This window comes from Pristiophorus japonicus, unplaced genomic scaffold, assembly GCF_044704955.1.
Source record: "Pristiophorus japonicus isolate sPriJap1 unplaced genomic scaffold, sPriJap1.hap1 HAP1_SCAFFOLD_495, whole genome shotgun sequence".
NCBI classification, from domain to species: Eukaryota; Metazoa; Chordata; class Chondrichthyes; family Pristiophoridae; genus Pristiophorus; species Pristiophorus japonicus.
In genome coordinates, this window is record NW_027254401.1 from 11,840 (window position 1) to 28,300 (window position 16,461).

Sequence of the window (16,461 nt, forward strand, 5' to 3'; positions counted from 1 at the left end):
CTTCTCTACCCATTTCCTCCTCCCTCTCTCCTTTCTTCCCCCGCTCTCTTTCACCTTCCCCCTGTCTCCCCGTCCCCCTCCCTTTGCCCATCCCCGTCTCTCTCCCTTTCCCCCTTCTCTCTCCCCTTCCCCATCTCTCTCTCCCCTTACCCCCTCTCTCCGTCCACTTTTGGTCACTCCTTCCCCTCTCCCTTTTCATTTTCTCCACCACTCTCTCTCTCTCTTCCCCTGTCTCCACCTTTTTCACTCCCTCCCTCCTCCCTTTCTCTCCTTCCCTCGCTCTCGCTCTCCCCATTCCCATCAGACTCTCTCCCTCCCCCTCTGGCCCATTCCCCACTCTCTCCCTTTCTCCCTCCCCACGCTCTCCCCTCCCCCACTCTCTCCCCTTCCCCCTCTCTCCCCTTCCCCCTACTCCCCTTCCCGCTCTTAAACACTCGTTATACTCTCTCTCACTCCTACCCCTCTCTCCCTTCCCCTTCTCTCCCATTCACTGCTCTCTCACTCCTTTACCACTCTCTCCCCCTCCCTCCCTATCTTTCCCCTACCCGACTGTCTCTCTCCCCTTCCCTTCTCTCTCCCCTTCCCCTCTCTCTCACTCCTTCCACTCTCTCTTTTCCATTCCCCTCTCTTTCCTGCTCCTTCCCCTGTATTTCCCAGGGCAGGTGACTCCATAGCTCAGGGGTTAGAGCACTGGTCTAATAAACCAGAGGTCGTAGATTCAAATATCACTGGGATCTACTCAAAATTAGCTCAGTATTTCAATTATAAATATTAAACAGCTCTGAGACCAATCCTGGAACAGAAGACTCTCCTGTTCTCCTTCTTTCCCCTTCTCCCTCTCTCCCTGCTTTGCACATGCTGCCTCTTTTTACTCTTTCGCGCTCTCTCGCTTTCCCTGTTTCTCTTTACCACTCATTCTGCTCTCTCTCCCCTTCCTCCTCTCTCTCCCCTTCCCTTCTCTCTTTCCCATTCCCCCCCCCTCTCTCACATCTTCCACTCTCTCATCCGTTCCCTCTCTCTTCTCTACTCATTTCCTCCTCCCTCTCCTCCCCCTCCCTCTCTCTCCCCTTCCCCCTCTCCCTCTCCTTCCCCTCCCTCTCTTTCCCCTTCCCCCTCTCTCTCTCCCCTTCCCCATCTCTCTCTCCCCTTACCCCCTCTCTCCGTCCACTGTTGGTCACTCCTTCCCCTCTCCCTTTTCATTTTCTCCGCCACTCTCTCTCTCTCTTCCCCTGTCTCCACTTTTTTCACTCCCTCCCTCCTCCCTTTCTCTCCTTCCCTCGCTCTCGCTCTCCCCATTCCCATCAGACTCTCTCCCTCCCCCTCTGGCCCATTCTCCACTCTCTCCCTTTCTCCCTCCCCACGCTCTCCCCTCCCCCACTCTCTCCCCTTCCCCCTCTCTCCCCTTCCCCCTACTCCCCTTCCCGCTCTTAAACACTCGTTATACTCTCTCTCACTCCTACCCCTCTCTCCCTTCCCCTTCTCTCCCATTCACTGCTCTATCACTCCTTTACCACTCTCTCCCTCTCCCTCCCTATCTTTCCCCTACCCGACTGTCTCTCTCCCCTTCCCTTCTCTCTCCCCTTCCCCTCTCTCTCACTCCTTCCACTCTCTCTTTTCCCTTCCCCTCTCTTTCCTGCTCCTTCCCCTGTATTTCCCAGGGCAGGTGACTCCATAGCTCAGGGATTAGAGCACTGGTCTAATAAACCAGAGGTCGTAGATTCAAATATCACTGGGATCTACTCAAAATTAGCTCAGTATTTCAATTATAAATATTAAACAGCTCTGAGACGAATCCTGGAACAGAAGACTCTCCTGTTCTCCTTCTTTCCCCTTCTCCCTCTCTCCCTGCTTTGCACATTCTGCCTCTTTTTACTCTTTCGCACTCTCTCGCTTTCCCCGTTTCTCTTTACCACTCATTCTGCTCTCTCTCCCCTTCCCCCTCTCTCTCCCCTTCCCTTCTCTCTTTCCCATTCCCCCACCCCTCTCTCACATCTTCCACTCTCTCATCCGTTCCCTCTCTCTTCTCTATTCATTTCCTCCTCCCTCTCCTCCCCGTCCCTCTCTCTCCCCTTCCCCCTCTCCCTCTCCTTCCCCTTCCTCTCTTTCCCCTTCCCCCTCTCTCTCTCACCTTCCCCCTCTCTCACTCCTTCCCCCTCTCTCTCCGTCCACTGTCACTCACTCCTTCCCCTCTCCCTTTTCATTTTCTCCCCCACTCTCTCCCTCCCCTCCCCTGTTTCCACTTTTTACGCCCCCTCCCTCCTCCCTTTCTCTCCTTCCCTCGCTCTCGCTCTCCCCTTTCCCATCAGACTCTCCCCTTCCCCCTCTGGCCCATTCCCCCCTCTCTTCCGCACTGCCTCCCCACTCTCTACCCACTCTCTCCCCCCCCCTCTCATCTTCCCCACTCTCTCCCCTTCCCAACTCTATCTCCCCCTTCCCCCCTCTCTCCCCTTCCCCACTCTCTCCACCTCCCCGCCCCGCCTCTCTCTCTCCCCTTCCCCTCTCTCTTACTCCCTATCTTCAAGGGTCGTGAGTTCAAATCTCACTGGGACCTACTCAAAATTAGCTCAGTATTTAATTTCACTATCCGTTAACAAAGGCTTTAATTATAAATATTAAACAGCTCCGAGACCGACATTGGAACTACAGGCTCCCCTCACATCCTTCCCCCTCTCCTCTTCTCGTCTCTCTTACACGCTCTCTCCACTTCCAAATCTCTCTCTCCCTTCCCCATCACGACCCGTTTTACATCTTTTTACCCCTCTCTCACTTTCCCGCAATCTCGCTTTCCCCGTCTCTCACTCATTCCCCTTTGCCTCTTCCCCTTCCCTTGCCTCACCATCTCTCCTTCACCCTCTCTCTTCCCTTCCCCTCTCTTGCTCTCCCCTTCCCTCTTACTTTCATTCTCTCCCCACTCCTTCCCCTCTCTCTCCTTCCTCGTCTATCTTACTTCTCTCCCCAACCCCTCTGTCCGCTAACCACTCTTCCCCCCTCTCTCCTCTTCCCTCTCTCACTCCATCCACTCTCTCCCTCCCTTCCACACACTCTCTCCCCTTCCCCCCTCTTTCCTATCCCCCTCTGTCTCTCCTCTTCCCCTCTCTCTTCCTCCCTGTCTCCCCTTCCCCCTCTCTCTCCCCTTGCACTCTCTCGTTTCCCTGCCCCTCTCTTTCCTGCTCCTTCCCCTGTCTTCCCCAAAGTAGGTGACTCTGTAGCTCAGGGGTTAGAGCACTGGGTTAGTAAACCTGGGGTTGTGTCTTCAGCTTTCAGGGGGGCCTCCTCAAAATTTACTCAGTATTTAAATTCACTGTCAATTAACAAGGGCTTTGATTATAAATAATAAGCAGCTCCGAGACCGACCCTAGAAGAGAAGGTTTCCCTATTCTTGTCTCTCTCTCCTTTCCCTCTCTTCCTGCTTTCCCCATCACTAAACATTCTGCCTCTTTTTACTCATTCCTGCTCTCTCGCTTTCCTCGTCTCTGTTCATCACTCATTCCCCTCTCTCTCCCCTTCCCCACTCTCTCCCCTTCCCCTCTCTCTCCCCTTCTCCCTCTCAACCCACTCTCCCCCCTATCCACTCTCTGCCCACTCTCTCCTCTTCCCCTCTCTCTCTCTTCCTTCCCCTCCCTCTCTTTCTTTATTTCTCCTCCCCCTCTCTCTCACTCCTTCCACTCTCTCTTTTCCCTTCCCCTCTCTTTCCTGCTCTTTCCCCTATTTTTCCAGAGCAGGTGGTTCCATAGCTCAGGGATTCGAGCACTGGTCGAGTAAAGCAAAGATCGTGAGTTCAAATCTCACTAAGGCCTAACTTAGTATTTAAATACCCACCTCCTGTCTCTCTTTTTCCCTTTACTTTCAGGTTCTCCCCCTCTCTCTGCCCTCCCCCCTCTCTCTCACCCCTTCCCCCTCTCTCCCCTCAACATCTCTTTCCCCTTCCTCTCTCTCCCTCCTCTCACTCTCCTTTCCCTTTCCTTTCATATTCTTCCCTTCTCCCTCTCTTTCCCTTCCCCAGCTCTCACCCCTCCCCTCCCTCTCTTTCCCCTTCCCCTTTCTCTTCCCTCTTTCCTACTCCTTCTCTTCTCTCTCCCCACCTTCTACATTTTCCCCACCTCTCTCTCTCCCTTTCCCCTCCCTGTCTCCCCTTCCCTCTCTCTCTCACTCCTTCACCACTCTCTCCCGTTCCTCCCCCTCTCTCTCCCCTTCCCCTCTTTCACTCCTTCCACTCTTGCTCTCCCCTTCTCCTCTCTCTGCCTCCCTGTCTCCCTTCCACTCTCTTTCCTGCTCCTTCCCCTGTCTTCCTTACAGCAGGTGGCTCCATAGCTCAGGCGTTAGAGCACTGGTCTAGTAAACCAGTGGTCGTGAGTTTAAATCTCACTGGGGCCGACTCAAAATAAGCTCAGTGTTTAAATTAACGAAGACTTTAATTATAAATATTAAACAGCTCTGAGACCGATCCTAAAACAAAAGTCTCTCCTGTTCTTACCTTTCGTCCCCTTCTCCCCTTCTCCCTGCTTTCCCCATCACTATACATTCTGCCTCTTTTTACTCTTTCCCACTCTCTCGCTTTCCCTGTTTCTCTTGATCACTCATTCCCCTCATCCCTTCCCCACTCTCTCCCCTTCCCCATTCTCTTCCCTTCCCCTCTCTCTCCCGTTCCCCTCCCTCTCTCTCCCCTTCCCCCTCTCTCTCCCCTTCCACTGTCACTCACTCCTTCCCCTCTCCCTTTTCATTTTCTCCCCCACTCTCTCCCTCCCCTCCCCTGTCTCCACTCTTCTCACCCCCCTCCCACCTCCCTTTTTCTCCTTCCCTCGCTCTCGCTCTCCCCTTTCCCATCAGACTCTCCCGCTCCCCCTCTGGCCCTTTCCCCCCTCTCTCCCTTTCTGCTCCCCCCTCTCTCCCCTTCTCCCTCTCTCCCATTCTCTGCTCTCTCACTCCTTCGCCGCTCTCTCACTCCTTCGCCTCTCTCTCCCTATCCCCACCCTCTCTTTCCCCTCTCTGCCTCTCTCTCTCCCCTTCCCCTCTCTCTTCCTCCCTGTCTCCAGGGGTCGTGAGTTCAAATCTCACTGGGGCCTGCTCAAAATTAGCTCAGTATTTAAATTCACCATCAATTAACAAGGGCTTTAATTATAAATATTAAACAGCTCCGAGACCGACCCGGGAACAACAGGCTCCCCTCACACCCTTACCCCTCTCATCTCGTCTCTCTTACACTCTCTCTCGCCTTCCAAATCTTTCTCTCCCTTCCCCATCACGACCCATTCTACATCTTTTTACCCCCCTCTCCGTTTCCCACTATCTCGCTTTCCCCGTCTCTCACTCATTCCACTCTCCCCCCTTTCCCCCTCCCTCACCATACCCTCTTTCTAATTCCCCCTCTCTCCCCTCACTCTCTATTCTTCCCCCTCTCTCTCCCTTCCCCTCATACTCCCCTTCCCCTCTCTCGACCCGGCTCCATCTCTCTCACCTTCCCTCTCTCACTCTCCCCGCCTGTCACTCATTCACCTCTCCCCGCCTTCCCCCTCCCTCCCCTCATGCTCTCCCCTTCCCCCTCTCTTTCCCCTTCCTCCCTTCTCTCCCACTCCTTTCCTTCTCTCTCCCCACCATTCCATACACTCTCTCTCTCTCTCTGCATCCCCTGCCTCTCTTTCCCCAGCTCCCTCTCTTCCTCTCTTCCTCGCTGTCTCCCTTCCCCTCTCTCTCTCTGCTTCCCCCCACCCCTCTCTCCCCTTCCCCTCCCTCTCTTTCCCCTCCCCCCCTCTCTCACTCCTTCCACTCTCTCTTTTCCCTTCCCCTCTCTTTCCTGCTCCTTCCCCTGTCTTTCCCACAGCATGTGGCTCCAGAGCTCAGGGGTTAGAGCACTGTTCTAGTAAACCAGGCGGTCATGAGTTCAAATCTCACTGGGGTGTAATTTGGTATTTAATTACCTGTGTCTCATTCCTCCCACTGTTCCCTTTCCTTTCAGGTTCTCCCCCTCTCTCTCACTTCATTCCCATTCCTCCCTCCTCTCTATAACTACTTCCCTACCTCCTCTCACTCTCTTTTCCCTTTCCTTTCAGATTCTTCCCTTCTCACTCTCTCACTCCTTCCCCTCTTTTTCCCATCCCCATCTTTCTCCCTTTCCCCTTCCCCTCTCTCTTCCCTCTCTCCCTGTCTCCCCTCCCCACCTCCCTCCCTCCTCTTCCCCTCCCTGTCACCCCTCCCCCTCTCTCTCACTCCTTCCCCTCTCTTCCCTTCCCCTTCACTTCTCTCCCTCAATTAACAAGGGCTTTAATTATAAATATTAAACAGCTCCGAGACTGACCCTGGAACAAAATGTTCTCCTTTCCCGTCCTTTTCTCTTCTCCAACTTTCCCTATCACGACACGTTCTGTCTCTTTTCCCTTCCCCTTCCCCCTCCCTCCCACATCTTCCTCTCTCTCAAACATTCCCTCTCTCTCCTTTGTCCATTTCCTCCTCTCTCTCTCTCTCTCTCCTCCCCTTTCTCTCTCCCCTTCCCCCTCTCTCTCCCTTCCTCCCGCTCACTCTCTCTCCTCTCCCTTTCCCCCTTCACCCTCCACCCTCTCCCCTTCCCTCGGTATCTCTCCCCTTTCCCCCTCTCCACTCTTCCCTTCTCCCTCTCTCTCCCCTTCCCCCTCTATCTTCCCTTCCCCCTCTCTCTCTCCCCTTCCACTGTCACTCACTCCTTCCGCTCTCCCTTTTCATGTTCTCCCCCCCCTCTCTCCCTCCCCTCCCCTGTCTCCACTCTTCTCGCCCCCTCCCACTTCCCTTTCTCTCCTTCCCTCGCTCTCGCTCTCCCCTTTCCCATCAGACTCTCCCCTCCCCGTATGGCCCATTCCCTCCTCTCTCCCCTTTTCCCTCTCTCCTCTTCCCCCTTCTCTCTCCCCTTCCAATCCTTCTCTTTCTCCTTCTCCTCTCTCTCACTCCTTCCACTCTCTCTTTTACCTTCCCCTCTCTTTTCTGCGCCTTCCCCTATCTTTCCCAATGCAGGTGACTCCATAGCTCAGGGGTTAGAGCACTGCTCTAGTAAACCAGGGGTCGTGAGTTTAAATCGCACTGGTGCCTAATTTAGTATTTAAGTACATTTCTCCCACTCTTTTCCCTTTTCTTTCAGGTTCTCCCCCTCTCTGCCCTTCCCCTCTCTCTCTCTATCTCTCTCTCTCTCTCTCTCACTCCTTCCCCCTCTCTGCCCTTAACATCACTTTCCCCTTCCTCCATTTCTCTCCCCTTCCCCTCCTCTCTCTCACTCTCTATTCCCTCCCTCCTCTCTCTCTCTCCTCTCCCTTTCCTTTCAGATTCTTCTCTTCTCCCTCTCTCTCCCCTTCCCCTCTCTTTCCGCTCCCCATCTCTCTCCCCTTCTCCCCTCTCTTTCCCCCTTCCCTCTTTCCTACTCCTACCCTTCTCTCTCCCCCCTTCTACATTCTCCCCACCTCCCTATCTCCCCTTCCCCCTCTCTCACTCCTTTCCCTTTCTTCCCTTCCCATTCACTGCTCTCCCCTCCCCCTGTCTCACTCCCCTTCTGCTCCCTCCTCTTGTTCACTCTTTCTCACTCCTTCCCCATTTCTTCCCTTAACCTCTCTTTCCCGGTCCCTCTCTCTCTCCCCTGCCCCTCTCTCTTTCTCCTAATCTACCCTTCCCTCTCTCTCTCACTCCTTCACCACTCTTTCCCGTTCCTCCACCTCTTTCTCCCCTTCCCCTCTCTCTCACTCCTTCCACCCTCACACTCCCCTTCCCCTCTCTCTGCCTCACTGTCCCCGTTCCCCTCTCTTTCCTGCTCCTTCCCCTGTCTTTCTTACAGTAGGTGGCTCCATAGCTCCGGGGTTAGAGCACTGGTGTTGTAAACCAGGGGTCGTGAGTTCAAATTTCACTTGAGCCTACTCAAAGTTAGTTTAGTATTTAAATATGCCTCTCTTTTCTGCCTCTGCCTTTTCACTTTCGCTCTCACTTTTCCCTTTCCTTTCAGACTCTCTCATTCTCCCTCTCTCTCCCCTTCCCCTCTTTTTCCCTCTCCTTACCCTCCCTCCCCACCCTCACACTCTCTCTCTCCCCATCATAAAAGGTTTATAAAACAACATCACTTTGTTCACAGTACTTGTAGCAGCACTTGTGTGCTGAGAGATTTGCTTAGTATTGTACCTGGTGGCAATAAACGCCTGGGCTATCGCTATGGCCTTACTCAAGGTTGGGGTCTCTACAGTCAAAAGTTTGCGAAGTACAGTTTCGTGGCCAATGCCAAGTACAAAGAAGTCCTTGAGCATGTGCTCCAAATGTCCTTCAAAATTTGCAATGTCCTGCAAGGCCGCTTAGCTCGGTGATATAGCTTGTAAATTCCTGGCCTTCAGACATCTTGTACGTGTAGAACCGATATCTCGCCATCAGAACACTTTCCTTCGGGTTCCGTTGCTTCTGGACCAGTGTGCACAACTCATCGTACGATTTTTCTGTGGAGCAAGCAGGTTTTTCATGAGGCCATACGTTGGTGCCCTGCAAACGGTGAGGAGAATCGCCATTCGTTTGGCAGTGTTCGTTTCTCCTTCCATCTCGTTGGCCACTCCACGAAGGTTTCCCAATCATCTCCCGCCGAAAATTTCTCCAGGATGCCCACTGTTCTCTGCATCGTTGTGTTCGTCATCTGTACCTCGTCGCCAGTTGTTGTGAATGAATAAAGAGTCTGACCAGATACTGTGGGCTCAAAGCAAAGTGTGACCTTAGTCTTTTATTACAGGTCTCCAGAGTGCCTCTCCAGCCTGTGAGGCCACCTTAAGTACAGGTGCTCCCAAGGGAGTGTGGGATCCCTTGGGACTTCAGGGGATGAGCCCTCTGGTGGTTACACAAGGTATTTATAGGTTTACATATATAACACCCATCATGACCCGTTCTACATCTTTTTACCCCTCTCTCCCTTTCCCACCATCTTGCTTTCCCCGGCTCTCACTCATTCCCCTCTCTCACTCTCTCCCGTCTCCCTCTCCTCACCCTCTCAACTTCCCCCATTCCCTCTCTACCCTACCCACTCACTCTATCCTCTCTCCCCTTCTCTCTCTCCCCTCCCCCTTTCTCTCCCCATCCCCCTGTCTTTCTTTCCCCTTCCTCTCTCTCTCTCTCCTTCCACTCTCTCTTTTCCCTTCCCCTCTCTTTCCTGCTCCTTCCCCTGTCTTTCTTAGAAAATGTGGCTCCATATCTTCGGGGTGAGAACAGTGCATTTGTTAATAAGGGGTCGTGAGTTCAAATCTCACTGGCGCCTACTCAAAGTTATATTTTTATTTAAGTTCATTGTCAATTTACAAGGGCATTAATTTTAAATATTAAACAACTCTGATACTGACCCTGGAACAACAGATTCTCCTGTTCTCGTTTCGCCCCCTTACCCGTACTTTCCCCCTTTCCCTCTCTCCCTGCTTTCCCCATCACTACACATTCTGCCTCTTTTTACTCTATCCCGCTCTCTCGCTTTCCCCGTTTCTCTTTCTCACTCATTCCACTCCCTCTCCCCTTTCCCCTCTCTCTCCCCTTCCCCTCTTTCTCCCCTTCCCCCTCTCTCTCCTCTTCCCCCTCTCTCTCCCATTCCCCCCCTCTCTCTACGCTTCCCCCTCTCTCTCCTCTTCCCCCTCTCTCTCCCCTTCCCCCTCTCTCTACGCTTCCCCCTCTCTCTCCGCTTCCCCCACTCTCTCTCCCCTTCCCCCTCTCTCTCGACTTCCACTGTCACTCACTCCTTCCCCTCTCCCTTTTCATTTTCGCCCCCACTCTCTCCCTCCCCTCCCCTGTCTCCATTCTTCTCGCCCACTCCCTCCTCCCTTTATCTCCTTCTCTCACTCGCGCTCTCCTTTCCCATCAGACTCCCCCCTCCCTCTCTGACCCATTCCCCCCTCTCTCTCTTTCTCCCTCCCTCCCCACTCTCTCCCATACCCACTCTGTCCCCACTCTCCCCCCTCTCCTCTTCCCCCACTCTCTCTCCCCTTCCCCCTCTCTCCCTTTTCCCGCTCTCTCCCCTTCCCCCTCTCTCTCACTCGTTCCACTCTCTTTTCCATTCCCCTCTCTTTCCTGCTCCTCCCCTGTCTTTCTCAGAGTAGGTGGCTCCACAGCTCAGGGGTTAGAGACATAGAAACATAGAAATATAGAAAATAGGTGCAGGAGTAGGCCATTCGGCCCTTCTAGCCTGCACCGCCATTCAATGAGTTCATGGCTGAACATGCAACTTCAGTACCCCATTCCTGCTTTCTCGCCATACCCCTTGATCCCGCTAGTAGTAAGGACTACATCTAACTCCTTTTTGAATATATTTAGTGAATAGGCTTCAACAACTTTCTGTGGTAGAGAATTCCACAGGTTCATCAGTCTCTGAGTGAAGAAGTTTCTCCTCATCTCGGTCGTAAATGGCTTACCCCTTATCCTTAGACTGTGACCCCTGGTTCTGGACTTCCCCAAAATTGGGAACATTCTTCCTGCATCTACCCTGTCTAAACCCGTCAGAATTTTAAACGTTTCTATGAGGTCCCCTCTCATTCTTCTGAACTCCAGTGAATACAAGCCCAGTTGATCCAGTATTTCTTGATATGTCAGTCTCGCCATTCCGGGAATCAGTCTGGTGAACCTTCGCTGCACTCCCTCAATAGCAAGAATGTCCTTCCTCAAGTTAGGAGATCAAAACTGTACATAATACTCCAGGTGTGGCCTCACCAAGGCCCTGTACAACTGTCGGAACACCTCCCTGCCCCTGTACTCAAATTCCCTCACTATGAAGGCCAACATGCCATTTGCTTTCTTAACCGCCTGCTGTATCTGCATGCCAACCTTCAATGACTGATGTACCATGACACCCAGGTCTCGTTGCACCTCCCCTTTTCCTAATCTGTCACCATTCAGATAATAGTCTGTCTCTCTGTTTTTACCACCAAAGTGGATAACCTTACATTTATCCACATTATACTTCATCTGCCATGCATTTGCCCACTCACCTAACCTATCCAAGTCACTCTGCAGCCTCATAGCATCCTCCTCGCAGCTCACACTGCCACCCAACTTAGTGTCATCCGCAAATTTGGAGATACTACATTTAATCCCCTCGTCTAAATCATGAATTTACAATGTAAACAGCTGGGGCCCCAGCACAGAACCTTGCGGTACCCCACTAGTCACCGCCAGCCATTCTGAAAAGTACCCATTTACTCCTACTCTTTGCTTCCTGTCTGCCAACTCCTTCTCAATCCATGTCAGCACACTACCCCCAATCCCATGTGCTTTAACTTTGCACATTAATCTCTTGTATGCGACCTTGTCGAAAGCCTTCTGAAAGTCCAAATACACCGCACCAACTTGTTCTCCCTTGTCCACTCTACTGGAAACATCCTCAAAAAATTCCAGAAGATTTGTCAAGCATGATTTCCCTTTCACAAATCCATGCTGACTTGGACCTATCATGTCACCTCTTTCCAAATGCGTTGCTATGACATCCTTAATAATTGATTCCATCATTTTACCCACTACCGATGTCAGGCTGACCGGTCTATAATTCCCTGTTTTCTCTCTCCCTCCTTTTTTAAAAAGTGGGGTTACGTTGGTTACCCTCCACACCACAGCACTAGTCTAGTAAACCAGGGATTATGAGTTCAAATCTCACTCCAACCTGCACAAAGTTAGCACTGTATTTATATTCACCGTCAATTTACAAGGACTTTAATTATAAATATTAAACAGCTCCGAGGCCGACCCTGGAACAACAGGATCCCCTCGTCTCTGTAACAATCTCTCTCTGCTTCCAAATCTCTCTCTCCCTTCCCCATTCTACATCTTTTTACCCCTCTCTCCCTTTCCCGCTATCTCGCTTTCCCCGTCTCTCACTCATTCCCCTCTTCCCCCTTCCCCCTCCCTCGCCTTATCCTCTCCTTCCCCCTCACTCTCCTTCCCCCCTCTCTTCCCTTCCCCTCTCTCTCCCCTTCCCCTCTCTTGCTCTCCCCTTCCCTCTCTACTTTCATTCGCTCCCCACTCCTACCCCTCTCTCTCCTTCCTCGTCTATCTTACTTCTCTCCCCAACCCTGCTGTCCGCTAATCACTCCTTCCCCCTCTCTCCCCTTCCCTCTCTCACTCAATCCTCTCTCTCCCTCCCTTCCACACATTATCTCCCCTTCCCCTCTCTTTCCTCTCCCCCTCTGTCTCTCCCCTTCCCCTCTCTCTCCCTCCCAGTCTCCCCTTCCCCCTCTCTGTCACTCCTTCCCCTCTCTCACCCCATCCATTCTCTCCCTCCGTTTCACACACTCTCTCTCCTTCCCCCCCTTTCCTCTCCCCGTCTGTCTCTCCTCTTCGCCTCTCTCTTACTCCCAGCCTCACCTTCCCCCTCTCTCTCACTCCTTCCCCTCTCTCTCCCCTTCCCTCTCTCACTCCATCCACTCTCTCCCTCCGTTCCACACACTCCCTCCCCTTCCCCCGCTCTCTCTCCCCTTCCCCTCCCACTCTCACTCCTTCCCCCTCTCTCTCACTCCTTCTATTCTCTCTTTTCCTTACCCCTCTCTTTCCTGCTCCTTCCCCTGTTTTCTCATAGAAGGTGGCTCCATAGCTCAGGGGTTAGAGCACTCACTGGTTTCGTTAAGCAGGGGTTGTGAGTTCGAATCTTCACAGGGAGCTGCTCAAAATTAGCTCAGTATTTAAATTCACCGTCAATTAACAAGGTGTTTAATTTTAAATATTAAACAGCTCCGAGACTGAACCTGAAACTATCTCTCCCCTTCCCCCTCCCTCTCTCCGCCCTCTCTCCACTTCCCTTCCCCCTCTCTCTCTCCCCTTCCCCCCTCTCTCTGTCCACTGTTGCTCACACATTCCCCTTTCCCTTTTAATTTTCTCCCCCACTCTCTCTCTCTCCTTCCCTGTCTCCACTTTTTTCGCCCACTCCCTTCTCCCTTTCTCTCCTTCCTTCGCTCTCTCTCTCCCCATTCCCATCAGACTCTCCCCCTCCCCCTCCCCCTCTGGCCCATTCCCCACTCTCTCCCTTTCCCACCATCTTGCTTTCCCCGTCTCTCACTCATTCCTTTCTCTCACTCTCTCCCGTCTCCCTCGCCTCACCCTCTCACCTTCCCCCCTCTCCCTCTCTCCCCTACCCACTCTCTCCACCCTCTCGGCCATTCTCTCTCTCCCCTCCCCCTTTCTCTCCCCATCCTCCTGTCTCTCTTTCCCCTTCCTCTCTCTCTCACTTCCCCCTCTCTCTTCCCTTCCCTCTCGCTCTTTTCCCTTCCTCTCTCTTTCCTACTCCTTTCCCTGTTGTCATCTGCAAATGCGGCTTAGTCGCTCAAGGGTTAGAGCAGTAGACTTATAAACCATTGATTGTACGTTCAAATGTTACTGGAGCCTTCTCAAAATTCACCGTCAATTAACAAGGGCTTTAATTATAAATATTAAACAGCTCCAAGACTGACCATGCAACAACATCCACTCTCTCTCTCCCCTTCCTCTCTCTTCCTCCATGTCTCCCCTTCCCCCATCTCTCTCTCCCCTTCCACTGTTGCTCAGTCCTTCCTCTCTCCCTTTTCATTTTCTCCACCACTCTCTCTCTCCCCTCCCCTGTCTCCACTCTTCTCGCCCCCTCCCTCCTCCCTTTCTGTCCTTCCTTCGCTCTCGCTCTCTCCTTTCCCATCAGACTCTCCCCCTCCCCCTCTGGCCCATTCCCCCCTCTCAATCTCCCCTTCCCATCCCTCTCTTTTCCCTTCCTCTCTCTTTCCTGCTCCTTCCCCTGTCTTTCACAAAACAGGTGGCTCCATAGTTCAGGGGTTGGAGTATTGGTCTTGTAAACCAGGGGTCGTGAGTTCAAGTCTCACTGAGGCCTACTCAAAATTAGCTCAGTATTTAAATTTACTGATAAATATAAAACTGCTCTGAGACCGACCCTGAAAGAAAGCTCTACTTTCATCCCTTTTCTCTTCCTGCTTTCCCCATCACTACACATTCTGCCTTTTTTTACTCGTTCCGCTCTCTCGCTTTCCCCGTTTCTCTTTATCACTCATTCCCCTCTCTCTCCCCTTCCCCCACTCTCTCCCCTTCCCCACTCATTCCCCTTCCCTCTCTCTCACCCATTCCCTTTCTCTCCTCTACCCAATTCCTCCTCTCTCTCCCCTTCCTCTCTCTCTCTCTCCTTCCCCTCTCTCTCCTTCCCCGTCTCTCCCCTTCCCCTCTCCCTCCTCTTCCCATCCCTCACTCTCTTCTCCCCTTCCCTCACTCTCTTCTCCCCTTCCCTCTCTCTCTTCCCTTCCCCCGTCGCTCTCTCTCCTTCCCCCGTCGCTCTCGCACCTTCCCCCTTCTCCCTCTCCCATTCCCTCGCTATTTCTCTCCTTCCCCGCTGTCTCCCCTTCCCCCCATCTCTCTCCCCTCCCCCCTCTCTCTCCCCTTCCCCTTCCACATTTCTCTCCCCTTCCCTCTCTCCCTCCACTTCCCCCCCTCTCTCTCTCTCCCTTTCCCCCTCTCTCTCCCCTTCCACTGTCGCTCAATCCTTCCTTTCTCCCTTTTCATTTTCTCCCCTTCCCTCTCTCTCTCTCTCGTTCCCCCGTCGCTCTCGCACCTTCCCCTTCTCCCTCTCCCCTTCCCTCGTTATCTCTCTCCTTCCCCGCTGTCTCCCCTTCCCCCATCTCTCTCTCCCTCTCTCTCCTCTTCCCCTTCCCCATTTCTCGCCCCTTCCCTCTCTCCCTCCCCTTCCCTTCTCTCTCTCCCTTTCCCTCTCTCTCTCCTCTTCCACTGTCGCTCACTCCTTTCCCTCTCCCTTTTCATTTTCTCCCCCACTCTCTCTCCCTTCCCCTGTCTCCACTCTTCTGGCCCCGTCCCTCCTCCCTTTATCTCCTTCCCTCGCTCTCGCTCTCCCCTTTCCCATCAGACTCTACCCCTCCCCCTCTGGCCCATTCACCCCTCCCAATCTCCCCTTCCCCTCTCTCTCTCCCCTTCCCCCTCTCTCTCACTCCTTCCACTCACTCTTTGCCCTTCTCCTCTCTTTCCTGTTCCTTCCCCTGTTTTTCCAAAAACAGGTGGCTCCATAGCTCGGGGGTTAGAGCACTGGTCTAGTAAACCACGGGTCGTGGGTTCAAATCTCGCTGGGGCATACTTAAAATTGGCTCAGTATTTAAATTCACTGTCAATTAACAAGGGCTTTAATTATAAATATTAAACAGCTCTGAGACCGACCCTGGAACAGAAAACTCTCCTGTTCTCCTTTTGCCTCCTTACCCATCCTTTCCCCTTCTCCCTCTCTCCCTGCTTTCCCCATCACTACACATTCTGCCTCTTTTTACTCTTCCCCGCTCTCTCGCTTTCCCCGTTTCTCTTTATCACTCATTCCGCTCTCCCCTTCCACTCTCTCCCCTTCCCCACTCTCTCCCGTTCCCCTCCCTTTTTTCCGCTTCCCCCTCTCTCTCACATCTTCCTCTCTCTCATCCGTTCCCTCTCTCTTCTCTACCCATTTCCTCCTCCCTCTCTCTCTCCTTCCCCTCCCTCTCTTTCCCCTTCCTCCTGTCTTTCTCCCTTTCCTCCGGTCTCTCTCTCCTTCCCCCTCTCTCTCCTCATCCCCTCTCCCTTTCCCGTTCCCCCTCTCTTTCTCACATCTTCCTCTCTCTCATCCGTTCCCTCTCTCTTCTCTACCCATTTCCTCCTCCCTCACTCTCTTCTTCCTCTCCCTCTCTTTCACCTTCCCCCTGTCTCCCCTTCCCCCTTCTCTTTGCCCTACCCCGTCTCTCTCCCTTTCTGCCTTCTCACTCCCCTTCCCCCTTCTCTCTCCCCTTCCCCCCTCTCTCTCCCCTTCCCCATCTCTCAATTCCCTTCCCCCTTCTCCCTCTCTCCTTTCCTCGCTATCTCTCCCCTTCCCCCTCCCTCTCTCCGCTTCCCCCTCTCTCTCCCCTTCGCCTTCTCTCTCCCCTTTCCCCTCTCTGTCCCCTTCCCCTTCCCCCTCCCTCTCTCTGCTTCCCTCTCTCTCTCCACTTCCCCTCTCTCTCCACTTCCCCTCTCTCTCCCCTTCCCCCTCACTCTCCCTTTCCCCCCTCTCTCCGTCCACTGTTGGTCACTCCTTCACCTCTCCCTTTTCATTTTCTCCCCCACTTTCTCGCTCTCCTTCCCTGTCTCCACTTTTTTCACTCCCTCCTTCCTCCCTTTCTCTCCTTCCCTCGCTCTCGCTCTCCCCATTCCCAGCAGACTCTCTCCGTCCCCCTCTTGCCCATTCCCCACTCTCTCCCTTTCTCCCTCCCCACGCTCTCCCCTCCCCCCTTCTCTCCCCTTCCCCACACTCCCCTTCCCACTCTTAAACACTCGTTATACTCTCTCTCACTCCTACCTCTCTCTCCCTTCCCCCTCTCTCCCATTCACCGCTCTCTCACTCCTTCGCCGCTCTCTCACTCCTTCACCAAACTCTCCCCCTCCCTCCCTATCTTTCCCCTCCCCGACTCTCTCTCTCCCCTTCCCCTCTCTCTCACTCCTTCCACTCTCTCTTTTCCCTTCCCCTCTCTTTCCTGCTCC

The 16,461-nt window shown here is 53.2% G+C and overlaps 1 non-coding gene across 1 annotated transcript; it reads left to right on the forward strand.

Annotated features, from left to right (window-relative positions):
* The first annotated feature begins 4,301 nt into the window (after positions 1-4,301).
* On the forward strand, positions 4,302-4,374 carry trnat-agu (transfer RNA threonine (anticodon AGU)). The gene has a single exon. It is a non-coding gene; the product is annotated as a tRNA-Thr (tRNA).
* Positions 4,375-16,461: the final 12,087 nt, after the last annotated feature.